The sequence below is a fragment of the Gekko japonicus genome, unplaced genomic scaffold (assembly GCF_001447785.1).
Source record: "Gekko japonicus isolate JY-2015 unplaced genomic scaffold, Gekko_japonicus_V1.1 scaffold304, whole genome shotgun sequence".
Lineage (NCBI taxonomy): Eukaryota > Metazoa > Chordata > Lepidosauria > Squamata > Gekkonidae > Gekko > Gekko japonicus.
The window spans coordinates 363,736-381,979 of NW_015161960.1; the positions used below are offsets into that span (position 1 = coordinate 363,736).

Here is an 18,244-nt window from a genome sequence, read left to right on the forward strand (position 1 = left end):
TGACAAGAAGAAGAAGAAGAAGAGGAAGAGGAGGAGGAGGAGATTGGATTTATACCCCACCCTTCACTACCCAAAGGTATCTCAGAGTGGCTTACAAACTCCTTTCCCTTCCCCTCCCCACAACAGACACTCTGTGAGGTAGGTGGGGCTGAGAGAGCTCTTGTCATGCTTTTCAAGAACAGCTCTTATCAGAACCATGGCTTGTCCAAGGTCATCCAGCCAGGTGCAAGTGGAGGAGTGGGGAATCAAACCCGGTTCTCCCAGATTAGAGTCCACACACTTAACCACTACACAAAACAGGCTCTCAGTATGTTTCATAACCTAACAATTCTATGCCATATTAGCATGAAAACATTATTATTTTTCCTCATTTGGCTTTTAAAATGGGGGAGTTGTCTTCATTAATGCTGTGGTGGAACGGAGCTCCCGGCCTCCCAGCCAAGCCGCTGGTGGTCCCGGGGCTGTTTTGCCACCCCGGAGGAGGCTGGGGCAGCAACAGATGCATGACGCTGTGTGTCATGATGTGGGCGGGGAGGCGGAACTGGCTCGGTTAAACGGCCAGGCTCTGCTCTCACCCAAACAGTCGCAGACTTGTGCTCACCCACCCTCCCGCCTTGTTCTTAATATAGGCTTTTGCCCTCAAAGGTTTTCCCAACACTGGGAGGAGCTTCGCTTCCTCTCTCTGTTCTACAATTCCATTGTAGGAATTGCCCACTGGTTGGGCCAGGACTCCCAGCTTCACTTTCCAAGTTATGAGGCCTTGCCTTTGTCTCTTCTGCTACCCAGGGCCTGGTTACCATGGGGACAGTTTACTGGCTTGTGATCCACTGGGGGAACAGCCACTTGCCCACTGACTGCCTTTCCCCAGCACTCATTTTAAAATAGCATGTCCAAGATGGTGGAAGTTTATGTAGGGTTGCAAGACCCCCCGCCAGGGCCAGGAGACCCCCACATCTGCAGGGTGAAATCCCACCCTCAACTGGCCCAAAAAGTGACTTGATGACATCACCTGGAAGTGACATCATTGAGTCACTAATGTTGGGAGGTGATGCTCTAGTTTTTGAGCAAAACTCTATGGTAAAATTGCCTATAAAACCATAGAGTCTTGCCCAAAAACTAGAGCATCACCCCCCTGATGTCAGTGACACGATTATATCACTTCCCGGTGACATCATTCTGGGTGATGCAGTAGAAGATCCAGGAACAGACCTGGGATCCCCCCCCCACCAGCTACCAGGTAGGACCTGGCAACACTTGGTCTATGAGAGCCACTTTGATATAGTGGTTAGGAGCGTGGACTCTAATCTGGGAGAACTGGGTTTGATTCCCCGCTCCTCCACATGCAACTGCTGGTGTGACCTTGGGTTAGTTACAAGTTATTTCAGAGCTGTTCTCTCATGAGCAGTTCTTGAAAGAGCTTTCTCAGCCCCCCTACCTCACATGGTGTCTGTTGTGGGGAGGGCAAGGGAAAGGAGACTGTAAACCACTCTGAGACTCCTTCAGGTAGTAAAGGGCAGGGTATAAATCCAATCTCTTCTTCTCTTCTCCATGTGGCCCAGAGAACCACTACCAGGACCAAAAGTTATAAAGCATTTATTAAAACGAAAATGCCCACAAGGATACTTTTATCACAGCACCAGACTGAGCAAGGGATTCAAAATAAAAGGGTAAAATGCAATTCCTCTGTCCCTCCCTCTATACATGCCTTGCAGGCTCCTTCATTTAGAAAGTTACAGATATTCTACAGGGTTACCATTACCTTTAAGCCTCTTTCAGGTATGCAGGCCAGCACATGGCAATGGCTGCCTCAGTGGAATCAGCACCAAAGAACCTCTCCTCCTTGCTCCCAGGTTTTTTTTTTATCATTTCTTATGCCTTTCACCGAGCATATCAGACTGGGTCAAAGAAGCTTTTCCTGAAGTCTCCAGGAGCTTCTTCCGGAAGTCCTTCTGGTTCTTAATTCCTCCAAATCTCTGTTCCCTGCAGCTGGGGGTGGGGGGACTTGACCTTCCCATCATCTCTTGCTAGACCTATTAGCATTTCTAAAAGAGTGGCTGAGGTGAGGCTGGAAAACAACTGAATTGACTTCCCTCCTCTTGCCTATTCTCTGCCCAGAGAGAAAACTTTTAAAAACTCACGGTGAAGGCTTTGCTCAGTTCAAACCTCCCCCCCTCCCAAAAAAAATGCATTTCTTCACAAATGCATATAAATGTATGCAGCGTTGTTCCCATTCTGTTACTGGCAAGCTCTGTGGAGTGGGATGCTATATTCCTCCAACCCAGCTGATCGAAAACCACTCTTGCCTATATGCTTCTGGGTGCAATTTCTTCCTCTTGCTTTTTGGTACAGTGATAAAAAGTAGAGGGAGAGAGAGGCGAGCCTTTCCATCAGCTAGAGAGGGGCTGCAAACAACCCGTTTGACAGACTTTCCAGGTACACACTCTTCTTTGCTTTCTGGCTCAGGCAGAAAACATGGAAGGAGAGAGAGAGGAATATCTCCCGCCAGAGGGGTCATTCTGACCTGTGATCTCTGTCCTAGAAGGGAGGCAAGGATAGATGCTGTGGGTGTTGTGGTAATGTAGCCCATGGGAGCTTTCATGTATAGCCTTCTTTTTTTAAGGGGGGTCATCTTACATTTAAGAACATCTTCCTTTGGGGTAGATATTCTAATGATTGCAAAAGCTGCACTCTATATATGTATATGTGTGTGTGTGTGTGTGTTCCTTTTATAACCCATAATAAAATGTTCCAACAGTATTTAAGGTGAACATAATTTTGATGCTATTTAGGATTGCCAGATCACCCCTGGCCACTGGTGGGAGATGGGGGTAGAGTTGGGAAACTTCTGGAGATTTGGGGATGGAGCCTGGGAAGGACAGGGACTTCAGTGGGGTACAATGCCATAGGGTCCACCCTCCAGTGCATCCATTTTCTCTTGGGGATCTGATCTCTGTAGTCTGGAGATGAGCTGCAATTCCAGGGGATCCCCAGGCCCCACCTGGAGTCTGGCATCCCTAGCTAATTATACCTTCAGTCAGTCAGTCAGTCCTGGATATTTGGGGGTAGAGTTTGGGGAGGAAATTCAGCAGGGATGTGGATGTGAGTCCACCCTCCAAAGCAGCCATTTTCTCCAGGGGAACTGATCTCTGTAGTCTGGAGACCAGTTGTAATTCCAGGAGAACTCCAGCCACCACCTGGAGGTCAGCAACTTGAATAAGGGGAGAACGTTTGAGAATTGGCAGAATTAGTCCTCTCCCCCCACCCCCACCCCCAAATAGGTCTTTGGACGTATGTAATCGAATACATGCCAGAAGATATTGTAGCCTCTGACAATAATCCTTAGTTTTTAAAAAAATCAGAATAATCCTTATCTTTCAAAAATATTCATGCCTGAGATCCTAAAGAAATGGTTTCACTGTTTCAGCCTTTGAAAGGCATCTGTGAGCAACTGTAAGGATGATTAAAAAGTGGTGACAATTCACTGCAAAATGATATGTCCAAAGTTTAAACTGAAAAGATCTAATTAAAGATACAAAAAGCATTTTCAAAACTAAAATAGAGTTCACTGCGTACTATGGCATAAGGAAAGGAGAACGTGTGACCAACATTTGCTATGTAAATTATCTCTAAGCCATGCTAAATCAATGAGTTTTGTTCTGTAGATGCTCATTCCAGGTTGCTCCCTGTAATGACCTCAATTATACATGTCTTCATTGTGAAATTATGATTGCCGTTGGTGGGCTGCAAATGACAGTGGAGAAAAGATTTCCATGATAAAATAGCACAAGTAGTAATACCTGACTGAATTAGCATGCAGAGCATGCTACTGACTGAAGTCAATGTACTTCCTGTTAAAGATCCTCTGATTTCTTAAAATTTTTGTTAAGGAAACAAGAGAAGGAGTGAAATAGGCAAGGGTGTCTGGACTTTATTAAGAGTTGAAAACTTAACAAGGAAGGATTAAATGACTGAAGACAAGGATGCTGGTTTCAAAGATACCATATGGGATGTCATATCATATTTAAATGCAATAGGACTTTTCTTTTTTCTTCCTTTCTTTTTCTTTTTGGTGAGTATTTGTGTGTGTGCCTAAAATTCATGTTTGACTTCTGGTGACCCCTAGTAGGGCTTGGACGTTTCAGAGAGGTGGATTGCTATTGCCTGCCTCTTCGTCCTAGCCCTGGTATTCCTTGGAGGCCTCCCATCCAAGTACTTGCCAGGGTCTGCCCTGCTTAACTTCAGGGATCCATTGAGATCAGGCTTGCCTGGGCTATCCAGACCAGGGCAGGATTTTTCAAAACTATAATATTTAAGTGGAAATTCTCGACATAAGTAAGAATGAACTTTGAATGTTTTCTCCCCAGCCTCCCTGTTCCAGTATGTTGTTGTTCAGTTGCACAGTCGAGTCCAACTCTTCGCGACCCCATGGCCCACATCACGCCAGGCCCTCCTGTCTTCCATTGTGCTTTGGAGTTTGCTTAATTTCATGTTCGTTGCCTCAATAACACTGTCTAACCATCTCATCCTTTGCCATCTCCTTCTTCTTTGACCTTCAATCTTTCCCAGCATCAGGGTCTTCTCCAGTGAGTGCTCCCTTCTCATTTGGTGGCCAGAATATTTGAGCTTCAGCCTCAGTATCTGGACTTCCAGGGAACAGTCAGGATTGATTACTTTTAGGATTGACTGATTTGATCTCCTTGCAGTCCAAGGGACTCTCAAGAGTCTTCTCCAGCACCATAATTCAAAAGAATCTATTCTTCAGCGCTCGGCCTTCCTTATAGTCCAACTCTCACAGCCATACATGACTACTGGGAATACCATTGCTTTGACCATGCGGACTTTTGTTGGCAGGGTGATGTCTCTACTTTTTATCATGCTGTTTAGGTTCGCCATCGCTTTCCTCCCAAGGAGCAGGCGTCTTTTAATTTCATGACTACTGTCACAGTCTGCAGTGATCTGGGATCCCAGGAACGTGAAGTCTGTCACTACTTCCACAGCTTCCCCTTCTATTTGCCAAGGAGTGATGGGGCCGGATGCCATGATCTTAGTTTTTTTGATGTTGAGCTTCAAGCCCACTTTTGCGCTCTCCTCTTTTACCCTGAGCAAGAGGCTCTTGAGGTCCTCTTCACTTTCTGCCATCAGAGTGGTATCGTCTGCATATCTGAGGTTGTTGATCTTTTCCCCAGCAATCTTAATTCCCGCTTGTGATTCATCCAGGCCAGCATTTCGCATGATGTACTCTGCATATATATTAAATAAGCAAGGCGACAATATACATCCTTGTCGTACTCCTTTTCCTATGCTGAACCAATCAGTTGTTCCATATCCGGTTCTAACTGTCGCTTCTTGGCCCTTATACAGGTTTCTCAAGAGACATGTGAGGTGGTCTGGTACTCCCATCTCTTTAAGGCCCTGCCATAGTTTGTTGTGATCCACACAGTCAAAAGCTTTAGCATAGTCAATGAAGCAGAAGTAGATATTTTTCTGGTACTCTCTTGCTTTCTCCATAATCCAGCGAATGTTGGAAATTTGATCTCTAGTTCCTCTACCTCTTCGAAACCCAGCTTGTACTTCTGGTAGTTCTCTATCCACGTACTGTTGAAGCCTAGCTTGTAGGATCTTGAGCATGACCTTGCTAGCGTGTGATATGAGTGCAATTGTGCGATAGTTTGAACATTCCTTGGCATTGCCCTTCTTTGGGATTGGAATGTATACTGACCTTTTCCAATCCTGTGGCCACTGTTGCGTTTTCCAAATTTGCTGGCAAATGGAGTGCAGAACTTTAACAGCATCATCTTCTAAGACTTTGAATAGCTCAACTGGAATACCATCACCTCCACTAGCTTTGTTGTTAGTAATGCTTTCTAAGGCCCATTTAACTTCACATTCCAGGATGTCTGGCTCGAGGTCAGTGATTATACCGTCGTGGTTGTCAAGGACATCGAGGTCTTTCTTGTATAGTTCTTCTGTGTATTCTTGCCATCTTTTCCTAATCTCTTCTGCTTCTGTTAGGTCCCTACCGTTTTTGTCCTTTATCATGGCCAGCTTTGCATGGAACGCTCCCTTGATTTCTCCAATTTTCTTGAAGAGATCTCTAGTCCTTCCCATTCTATTGTTTTCTTCTATTACTTTGCACTGTTCATTCAGGAAGGCCTCCTTATCTCTCCTTGCTGTTCTCTGGAAATCTGCGTTCAGTTGGGTAAATCTTTCCTTTTCGCCTTTGCCTTTCGCTTTCCTTCTTTCCTCTGCTATTTGTAAAGCCTCATCAGAAAGCCACTTTGCTTTCTTACATTTCTTTTTCTTTGGGATGGTGGTGATTGCTGCCTCCTGTACGATGTCACGAACCTCTGTCCATAGTTCTTCAGGCACTCTATCTATCAAATCCAGACCCTTGAATCTATTCTTCACCTCTACTGTATATTCATCAGGGATGCGATCTAGGTCAAACCTGAATGGCCTCGTGGTTTTCCCAATTTTCTTCAGTTTAAGTCTGAATTTTGCAATGAGTAGCTCATGATCTGAACCACAGTCAGCTCCAGGTCTTGTTTTTACTGACTGGATAGAGCTTCTCCATCTTTGACTGCAAATTATATAGTCAATCTGATTTCGGTGTTGCCCATCTGGTGATGTCCATGTGTAGAGTCGCCTCTTAGGTTGTTGGAAAAGGGTGTTCGCTATGACCAGTGTGTTCTCTTGACAAAACTCTGTTAACCTTTGCCCTGCTTCATTTTGCTTTCCAAGGCCAAACTTGTCTGTTATTCCAGTTACCTTTTGACTTCCTACTTTAGCATTCCAGTCCCCTATGATGATGAGGACATCATTTTTTGGTGTTAGTTCTAGGAGGTGTTGTAGGTCTTCATAGAACCGGTCCACTTCAGCCTCTTCTGCATCAGTGGTTGGGGCATAGACTTGGATTACTGTGATGTTGAATGGTTTGCCTTGGAATCGGACAGAAATCATTCTGTCATTTTTGAGATTGTATCCCAGTACTGCCTTTTGCACTCTCTTGTTGACTATAAAGGCCACACCATTTTTTCTACGAGATTCCTGGCCACAGTAGTAGATATAATGGTCTTCTGAGTTAAATTCGCCCATTCCTGTCCACTTTAGTTCACTGATTCCTAGGATATCGATGTTCAGTCTTGCCATCTCATTTTTGACCACGTCAAGCTTACCTTGATTCATAGATCTTACATTCCAGGTTCCTATGCAGTATTGTTCTTTGCAGCATCGGACTTTCCTTTCACCATCAGACACATCCACAACTGAGCGTCCTTTCGGCTTTGGCCCAGCCGCTTCACTCTTTCTGGGGTTACTTGTACTTGTCCTCTGCTCTTCCTCAGTAGCATATTGGACACCTTCCGACCTGAGGGGCTCATCTTCCGGCGTCATATCTTTTAGCCTTTTGATACTGTCCATGGGGTTTTCTTGGCAAAAATACTGGAGTGGGTTGCCATTTCCTTCTCCAGGTGGATCACGCTTGGTCTGAGTTCTCTGCTGTGGCCTGTCCGTCTTGGGTGGCCCTTCACGGCATAGCCCACAGCTTCATTGAACTGCGCAAGCCCCCTCGCCACGACAAGGCAGTGATCCATGAGGGGCCACAAGTGATGGGCCACTACATAAAAGTGCCTAACATCTGGTGACACTCTGGACAAAACTCTATGGTAGAATTAGCTTCAAACCATAGAGTTTTGCCCCCAAAACAGAGTGTAGCCCCCACGATGTCACCAATATGTGTATGTCACTTTCGGGTGATGTAGGCACGTCACTGACATCCCTGACGTGTACGTCACCTGGAGGGGGCATAGGAACGTCACGCTTCTTCCCTCCCCTCTCTTCGAGCCTCCTTGTAAGTCCACCGCCGGCTTGTGGGCCAGACTTGGCAACCCTACTTTTCTCGTAGGGCTTGGTCCCCAGGCCCCTGATCATCCTTGATCCCGGTCAAACGAGCGGGATGATCCACTGCCAAAAGGAGGCAAATTAGAGCCGGAGCAAAAAGAACCGCGGGAGTGCAATCTGACGTGCCCCCACGGCTCTATGCTCTGGCAGCTGATCAAATGTTGTGCAGCAAACCGGCAGTAGCACAGTTGTGCGCATGCGTGGGATGGGGAACGGCGCTGGCTGCGACGGGCTACCAGCGCTTCCCCGACCAGACGCCTGGAGTTGCCGCACATCATCCGGAAGGTAGTGCTCTGTTGCTAGTACCTTTTAAATGTGCATTTTCGGGCCGAAGGGACGGATCGGGGATGGGTGCGTGATGCTTCCCAGATGTTGCGGTGTGCTTGATGCGCCCCCGATCTGTCCCTCTTGCGGGGCAAATCCTCCTGTGTGACCGGGGCCCTCATTGCTCTCTTCTGTTTGGAGGCTAAGGCCTTCTACGGCTGTTACCTGACAGTCAGTTCTAAAGATTTTGGCAGGGACAATCATAGATATAGGGAATTCAAATGTAACCCCTCTGATCCCATTATCTACAAAGCAAGCTGGCACCGAAAGTTTCAAGGACATTCCTCTGGGAATAAGGCTTCTTCAGAAGAATTACGCTTCTAAGATAGTGCAGTCACACACTCCACACTCACATACCCCGACCTAAGAAATTGCTCCCTCCAGCATCTATGGCAAATTGAGCAGAGCAAGGTTTGACAATTTCATCAGGACTTTGTCTCTTCAGAAGTGAAATCATCCTGGTTATTCAGAGCTAAATTACTTTGTGTGTGGTGAAATTTCTGACAGCTGTTGTTAAATTATATGACAACTTCCATAGTAACTTTTAGGCTCTCCTATTGTGGTATGAGGGTTTGCTATTTATGATTCTGGTTGCGAAAACAGACATTAAGAATAGGGATGGGGGCACAAACCTCATAACAAACCTAAATTCATCATGAAAATCACCCAGTTCATGGTTCAACAGGTAGCACTGGCCACCAATAAGAGAACTCATGGGGGAGGTCTGCTGCAAGTTTGATGTCCCTGGCTTGTGGGGGTTCTGTTCTATACACTCCTGGACCTGCAGCTGTGATTTCCCCAGAAAGCACTTTCCTGAGAGCAATGCACCTTTTCTTGGTTTCCAACTTTCCAGCCCCCTTCTGCATTAGACTTCCCCCCGTTTTGCATTTTGGACACTAAGATCCTCGCCTTTCATGCCTCTGGCCACTCACTTCCCTGGCTTAGCATTATCAGCTGCCCTTGCTGCACCTGGCTCTCATCTTGGTTTTCCTACTTTCCACCTTCCCTCTTGTGCCAGACCTCCCCCTTTGGTGTAGTGGTTAAGTGCATGGACTCTAATCTGAGAAAACCAAGTTTGATTCTCCACTCCTCCTTTCAAAGCTGCTGGATGATGCTGGGCAACCCATAGTTCAGTCAGAGCTGTTCTTGAAAGAGCAGTCCTCGAAAGAGCTCTCCCAGTCCCACCTACCTTACAGGGTGTCTGTTGTGGGGAGGGGAAAGGAAAGGAGTTTGTAAGCTGCTCTGAGACGCCGAGTGAAGGGTGGGATATAAATCCAATCTCTTCTTCTCTTATCTCCTTCTTCTTTTGCATTTTGGACCCTAGGGAGCCATTCCACCACATCACAAACCTCACAAACAGGAAGGTTTCATGAAGGTTTGTGGTTTGTGTGGCCCCACAAACCTTGATTTTTCCAGTTTGTGCCCATCCCCAATTAAGAACTAAGTAAGGTTCAATATAAATATAAAACCTTTATGCTTTACTACAAAACAATCCTCAAAAGCTTGTATGGAAGATATGCTGAAAGATTTTAAAAGTGTTTCACAGAATACAAATCAGTGCAAGAAACAGGATTAAGGAAATGTTTAATAACATAGAATCCAGTGATTGTACTCTTACTTTACATCTTTTCAAAAGAAAGCAAACCTTACTAAAGCTACAAAATGTTAAATGTTGTTCTAATTACTAGTTTTTATCCTATAAGTGCATTCCAAATACAGTAGCATTTTCATTTTAAAAAATACTTGTACATTAACACCAAATAGTTGTAATGATAATCTCTATAACCAGTGTTAAAAATGGCAGCATAATGTGAAGAAATACTCAAAATATGCTGTCAGAATTTGAGGTTGTTTAGCCCTTCTCCATCACAGGCTTGTAATTTAGTAAGTTTCAGTTTAGTACAAACCATACCCACTATTAAACTGAACTAGCAAACACTGATCTGTAGTTAGCCACCAAACCAGGACTGTGAAATGTAGTTTGAAGCTGGTTTGCAATTCAGTCCTTGATTCCAAAGGCCATTTGGGAGGAAGATATGAAGTAATTAAAACAGCAGACAGCTGCTGAATGTATGAAGAGTACTTTTTATTCACCAGAAGTACCCACAACAAGCCCCAGTCATCTTGCAGATAGGGGTAAATGCTTTCAGGATAGAAGACAACTTCAGGAAGGACAGTTCCTGATACTTTTAATTGAAAAAACAAAGCACTTGCCTTGCCTTTAATTCTATTGATCTTTAAAATCTAAATTTCATCATGTTTATCCAATTTGTTTGACACTCTGGATGATGATGGCTTCTCACCTACGAACAGTCAGAACCCTTTATGTATCCATATTCATGCTTTTTCAACTGGCTAAATCTGATGATACCATCAGTATCCTGGAATCTGTATTTTAGTATGTTCATTTAAACTCATCCAGCTTCATAAGACCTTAGTGACAAAGCTCTTTCCGACTGTTATGTGAATTCCATCCAAGTGAATTCTATCCATTCAGAGACTATCAAAATGCCACTGGAAAGAGCTTAGAGGCAGTAGAGGAGGTGTGATCAGATTATCCAGTGATTCAATCCCTAATCAGAGTTTCTCTTAAAGGCTAACCAGACTTGACATTCGCAAAGAAGAAGTAGATATTCTTCACTGTTGCTGTCCTTATGAACCCAAGCCTTTAGACTTGGATAGCTGCAACACTCTGTGAAGTAGTATTTTTTAAATGGCTTTCTGGCATGTGTTGCTTGCTTAGTTCATCCCCTTCAGCAACATTTCGTAAAGCACTGCTATTGTCCAAATGAACAAAAGTACTCCATCATTCAATGTGGCAAAAATATTCCCTCTAGAAAATGTCAGCTTTGAAGGGAAACTGCTTGATCCAAGGTCTGATTACTCTTGTTATTTAATCAGGATGAGACTCCTGCAGCCTCCAACCAAGTTTTTTTTTTAAAGTTCAGTGATGTCAAGGTTTATTTCTCTATTTTTAACAAAAGAGAAAACACATCGCTCTGCCACTTCCCTCATGGTGCTTGCTTTTCTGTGAGCAACATTCAGCCTCTGCTAAACTGAAATTGCAGGCACGCAGAGTATGTGGATTCAAGAGATGTCAGCCCTCCTGGAATCAATGCACTTGCTGTCTCATTTGTTTGGCATCCAAAGACTGGACTAATATAGCACCCAAGAGGTGTGAGATACTCCCCTCCCTTTCATCTTAATGGGCTATTAACTTGAAAGCTCAGTTTGGCACATTTAAATGTGACATCCTCCAAGGCCTTGTTTTTGCCAGAGCCTCGGTGACTGAGCCAAGAAAAGATATCCAGGGAATGATAAAACTGTAAACGTTTCAATTTTGACAATGCCTCCTGATTGCTCTACCACTCCTCGCTGTCTCTCCTTGAAATGCTTAATAACAACTCTCCCCCCACTGACAATAACTCCACCATCACATGCCTTACCTGTCTGTGTAGGCACACTGTTTGTTTTCATCCTCTATAATGGTCCACTAGGAAAATTATAATGATGCAGTTGTGGGGTGTTTTGGTTGTGTTTTTTTAAAGTAGAAAATGTACTATTGTCAGGATGCTGTGTAGTGTTATTTTCCCCATTCAAAATGTAATGTTACAGGGAGAAGGAGAAACATTTCAATGGCAAAATATCATTTCATAAAAAACAGTTTTATCATGGTTATCACCCAGAAAAAAAGATCAGTCATTCTATAAAGCTTATGTAAGGATCTGCAGGTATCTTTCCCAATATATTTGGATGGCACTGCTCTCTCAATCTGCCCCCCACCATGTATCTCATCCCAAATTACCACCTTTTCTCTGTATCACCTGTGCTTTCAACAGGTGACCAGCAGATAGTTTCTTCAGTCACTTTCCCCCTATTTTTACATCATCATGTTCTCTCTCCATCATACTCTCTGTCCAATTCTGTTGTGAGTGGATGAAGACTTGTTTTTCTTTTTCTTTTTGGCATTCCCTCAGTGATCCCTCCTTCCTGACCAATTTTTAATTTCTTTTTTATGCCTTTGTACATATTTTATCTCTATTATTGTTTGTTTTAATAATGTGTTTGGGGTGACTTAAATAGTTTTAAATTGTGATTTTTGTCATATATTTTTAAATATAGTAAATTGTCCGCCACCTGGTGACCCTTGTGAGGGCAGAAAGGCAGGATATAAATTTTGTAGATCATGGTGATGATGAAGAAGAAGAAGTAGATGTGGTAGGTCAAAGCCCTGAGATGGGAGTAGACAGGGTCACTTGAAAACTCTGATTCTACCCCTGACACCCAAACCTCAAAGCATGCAATGACATATGTAGACATGGTGACTCCAAGCCCTGAGTCCACCCTGACAGCCAAACACAAACCAGTGTGCAATGATGTGTGCTGACATGGTAGCTGGAAACCTTGAGAAGGAAGTGGAGGTGGTGGGTAGCTTGAAAGCCCTGAGAAGGAAGTAGACATGATGGCTTGAAGCCCTGAGAAGGAAGTAGATGTGGTGGGTCAAACCCCTGAAACAGAAGTAGAAATGGTGGGTCAAAGCCTTGACAAGGAAGTAGATGTGGTGACTTGAGAGCCCTGAGAAGGAAATTGATGTGGTGCTTCAAAAGCCGTGACAAGAAAATAAATGGGCTGGCTCAAAAGCCCTGAGAAGGAAGTTGATGTGGTGGCTTGAAAGCCCTGAGTCCACCCCGGCACCCAAATCCCAAAGTATGACCACTCCACCCAGGGCTGAAACATGCAGCCAGTACCTGAAAGACAGATAGAAAGGCAAGTAGCTCCAGACTTTTGTTAGGGCCTCCCCTAAAGTACCCCCACAGCAGCAGGGGATACTTTAATGTGTGTACTCAGCTGAGGCACCCACTAGCTAGGGCAGAACAAGACAGGTACAGAGCACACCATGAATGGGGGTGTTTAGTCAACTCTACACCTTGGTCCAGAGCGCATCCATTCATCACCTTGAATATTTCTACTCCATGGATAAGTAGAAACAGGTGAAGCTGGTAGAGCCACTCATCAATTCTAAAAAGATTGGTTAGGGAGTTCAGAAGGGCAGACCAGGCATCCCCAGAGTTTCGATGGGAGCTCCCAAAAGTACTCCCATGGCAGCTGAGAGGGTATAATGAATGTGGGCACTCTGCCGAGGAACCCACTAGCTAGGGTGGAAACAGACAGATGTAGAGCACACCCAATCTGGGGTATTTTGTTTGACTTTGCATCTGGGTCCAGAGGACACTCAATCCACTCACAGCCCCCCCCCATGGCAGAAACATGCAGCCAGTATCCAAAAAATGGATGGAAAGGCAAGCACCTGCAGATTTTGGATGGAGGCTCCCCAAAGTGCCCCCACAGCAGCAAGGATGGTATAAGGGTACTCTGGGTGGGTGTGGAAATGTTTCCACAGGTTGGACTGTAAATGGGGCACTATGATTTGAGCAGGTGGGACTAGGCACAGCTGGTTTCTGGCACCAAGCTGGGAGGTGAAAGAGGGGGGTGTACTTGGGACTTGGGAGGAGAAGATGCTTCCTCCCCCCCCAATCTCTGAACCACTGTTGTCAGAGGATTCCTCTCCAAAGAGATCAACAACTGCTGGTGCCTGGATGTTGCTAACACCTCTGTTTTATTTTGGAAAAGCCTCAAGGACAGCTGGGGCAGAACTGCAGTGGGTGGGTTTTATGCCTGAGGACAGGGGCCTCTGGCTCTCTTTCGCCCTCATGGTGTTCACTAAGCCCCTGTGCTTGATATTAGAGTGGGAACAGGATGCCAGTCTGATCCCTGCTTCCAGACACCTCCCAAACCCCGATGGCAGACAGCACAGCAGATCACTACCAGCACCCAATAGCAAAGCTCTTGTGCTCGGCCTGAGTGCAGGACCAAGATGCCAGTCTGATCACTGATTCCAGAAACCTCCCAAACTCTGATGGCAGGCATCAGAGGAGATCACTAGCCGGGGGGCACCTAATAAGGCACCTAATAAGCCCCTGTGCTCGGCCTGAGTGTAGGAACAAGATGCCAATCCGATGCCTGATTCAAGAAACCTCCCAACCCCCAATGGGAGATAGCAGACATGATCACTAGTGGAGGGGGGAATAAAGCCACTCAATAGCTAAGCCCCTATACTCAGCATAAGTGCAGGAATAAGATGCCAATCCAATGCCTGAATCAAGAAACCTCCCAAACCCCAACAGCAGATAGCAGATGAGATCACTAGCAGAAGGAGGGTGGGTAAGTTATAGAAAGGCACCCAATAGCTAAGTGAGCACAGGAAGAACAAACCAAGATCCCTGGTTCCAGAACACTCCCAAAACCACACAACAGAAAGTAGACCAGATCATTAGCAGGAGAGGTGGCGGGGGGGGGGGTAGAGAGGCACCCAATAACTAAGTCCCTGTGCTCAGCATGAGTGCAGGAAGAGCAGAACCAGATATCTGGATCCAGAAGATTCTCAACCCCCCACAGCAGAGAGCAGAGCCAATCACTAGTGGGGGGGAGAAGGCACAGTAGATAAGCCCCTGTGCTGCAATTCAGAGCCCAGAGTCCACTGCACCCTAATCCCAAACCCCAAAAAACAAACAGGAGACCAATAAAATAGAAAGCAAACAATGAATCAGCTCTGCTAGCTCTGTGCCTCTCTTTCGCTTCACCAGACAACAAAGGAAGGGTAGAGAGAAGAGTTCACTCAATATATAGACTTCTGAGCCCATAGATCACAATGGGAACTCTGTTATTGGCAGCGAGCAGTGCCTGTTAAGCTTCAGAAGGCTCCTATTGGTGTTTCCAAGGATGAAGAATTCCATTCCCATTGTTGCCTTGGAGTTTTGTAAACAGTTTAATCGATCGGCACCGGTCTGTCTCCACCCATTAACTGCTATGAACCACACTAAAAGTATGTGGAAATTTGTGATGGTAGAGCCTCCATGGACATCATTTTACAGACCACAAACCAGCCAAAATTCATGAAGAATTTTAGTTTGTGAGCCAGTTTGTGCCCATGCATATTCATACCTAGGGACTATACCTAGGCATATTCATACCTAGGGACTCATTCACCTTCTCAACCTACAACATAATACATGCCATCAGATGCCAGCAACTCCATTCTGCTATCTACATAGGTTCTTAGCTTGTATACGTTTGAGATCTGCATAGAAATGTCACAGACATTTGGTTAGATACAGCACAGTGTTTCCACAGACATAAGGACCTCCTCCCGTGGAATACAACTTTTACGTCTCCTGTGGCAGCTTGAAATACTTCGCCAAATCCTGTTCCTCGAAAGAGCAGGATGGGGGGGGGGGGCATTTCAGGCTGCCCCAGGGGAGGGGAGCTGCAAATGTCATGTTCCCCAGACACAGATCCATGTATGTATAGAAAATGACATTGGATTCAACTGTCTGGAATTGAATAGCATTTAGTAGCCTTTTGAGTCCCCATCTACAATGGTTTTCTCTATAATCTTGTATCTATACTAATTAATGATACATTTCATTTCAGGCTGCCACAGGAGAGGGGAGCTGCAAATGTCATGTTCCCCAGACACAGATCCATGTATGTATAGAAAATGACATTGGATTCAACTGTCTGGAATTGAATAGCATTTAGTAGCCTTTTGAGTCCCCATCTACAATGGTTTTCTCTATAATCTTGTATCTATACTAATTAATGATACATTTTATGCATCTGATTAAGTGAAGCCTAGTTCCTAAATCTGTTAGTATTTAAAGTGCCACAAGGGGGCCATTTGTTTTTACTAATGGCTACCCTCAGGAATTAGTGTCACTACATTTGTATGGCAATTTGCCTTAAGAGCATTGTCCAGAAATTGAGTTTCATTGATCCATTTTTAGACCAAGCTAGACATCTCCTTGTTTCAGTGATTAGGGTTTGGAACCTCTATCTTACTTCCACTTATTCAGTGTTGCCCTCCGTTATGTATCACATTCTTCTGCCACTAGACATTTTACATTAAGTCAAGACCACCTTCTTTCAATAAGGAGAAAGCACCTAGCACCAAAGGAATATGCTCTGCAACAAAGGAATGTCTCTGAATCATAGCTATGCAAGCCAACCTTAGGTTTTCTCAGTTTTTCCAAACTAGTTTGAATGTGCTCCACCCTGGGGTCCTCTTTACTTTGATCCAGGGCACAACTCATGATTCATCCTGAATTGCCCTGAGGAATATGTAGCAGGATAAAAAGTGACCAAGACAAAAAAGGATGCCCTGGGATTATGTAATTGTTTTCCCTCAATGTGATTGGCTTGCTCTTCTTGTAGTTTCTAAGTATCCCATTTTATCATTTTATCCCTCAATGCAAAGGGGTGCTATAACATATCCATCGACATGGATCAATTATTCTCATTTCAGTAGTTCTCATTTCTGGCACTCTGCTGTTTTCCCAGGCCATCTTGCCATACCAGTTTGGTGTACATGCATAGCAAATGCCTTTGTGGGAAGAGCAGAGACCACACCTTAAAAAGGATATTATAGCTTTGGAAAAGGTGCAGAAAAGGGCAACTCGAATGATAAAAGGGTTGGAACACTTTCCCTATGAGGAAAGGTTAAAGCGCTTAGGGCTCTTTAGCTTGGAGAAACGACGACTGGGGGGTGACTTGACAAGCCAACCTTAGGTTTTCTCAGTTTTTCCAAACTAGTTTGAATGTGCTCCACCCTGGGGTCCTCTTTACTTTGATCCAGGGCACAACTCATGATTCATCCTGAGTTGCCCTGAGGAATATGTAGCAGGATAAAAAGTGACCAAGACAAAAAAGGATGCCCTGGGATTATGTAATTGTTTTCCTTCAATGGGATTGGCTTGCTCTTCTTGTAGTTTCTAAGTTTCCCATTTTATCATTTTATCCCTCAATGCAGAGGTCCATATGCTTATCTATATGGAGCAGAGGGGCTCTGGGGCAAGTGATGCTCTGTCTTCTTGGTGCTTGGGGGGGGTCAACAGTGGGAGGGCTTCTAATGTCCTGGCCCCACTGGTGGACCTCCTGATGGCACTGGTATTTCTGGCCACTGTGTGATACAGAGTGTTGGACTGGATGGGCCTTTGGCCTGATCCAACATTGGCATCTCTTATGTTCTTATGTTCTTACTTTTAATGACCTCCAACCTCATTTCCCATTGGCAGAAGGCATCAGCCTAGCCAATCCTGTCCAATGTCTCATTTGAACCGCCAAAGTGGCTAGGTCATAGGGTTGCCAGGTTCCCTTCATTCTCCGGTGGGAGAATTTGAGGGGCATTCTGGGTGTGGGCAGGGATGCCCCCAAGCCCCAACCCAAGTCCCACCCCCAAGAGCAACCAACTGCCCAGCCACCCCTCTTCCTCTCCTCTTGCCCAATTTAAAGGGCTTCAACTGGTCAGTGGGGACCACGTGGCCCGCCAGCCATCTGGACGGCCCTTTAAATCCAGCAGGAGGTAGAGGGAGATCACAGGCACAGGCTCTGCTTGTAAAAAGACTCTGGGGTAGAGGCCACAGTGAGCGGGTCTGGGAAAATCAGTCCGACAGTGATTGTTATACTGCTGTGAAGGGTAGAGGCCACAGTGAGCGGGTCTGGGGAAATCAGTCCCACAGTGATTGTTATATTGCTGTGAATGCATTTCTTTCCAGAATCCTGGGGCAAAGGGAGATTTTGTTTTAGTTCTCATCATACTGCCTATCCATGTGAATTTATTTGCACAATTCCATGAAATACTCAAGAAAAATAAGATGACCCCTCAAACATTACCTTTAAACAAGACTAGGTAATCCTGATGGGGCATTTGAAAGAAAGCTATCCATGAATTTTCTACAGAATGCCAAGGGAAGGATCAGAATACTATTTTGCCCAGTTTTCATCAACAGCATACTATAATGTGCCTGTTTATTTACACTGTGTAAATTATGCAAACCAAATAAGTTAGGTCAGATGTTTGCTGTAGAAGTTTTTAATTGGTACTGATCCAGGAGCACTTAGAGGTGTCTCAGCTTTGGTGTTGTGCCGATAAGAGCTATAGAAATTGTGTTTTTATTCATTCCTG

The 18,244-nt window shown here is 44.9% G+C and overlaps 1 protein-coding gene across 1 annotated transcript in view; it reads left to right on the top strand.

Annotated features, from left to right (window-relative positions):
- LOC107126036 (follistatin-related protein 4-like) overlaps positions 1–18,244 on the top strand; it is a 248,020-nt gene that overhangs the window by 119,455 nt on the left and 110,321 nt on the right. The window lies entirely within an intron of this gene.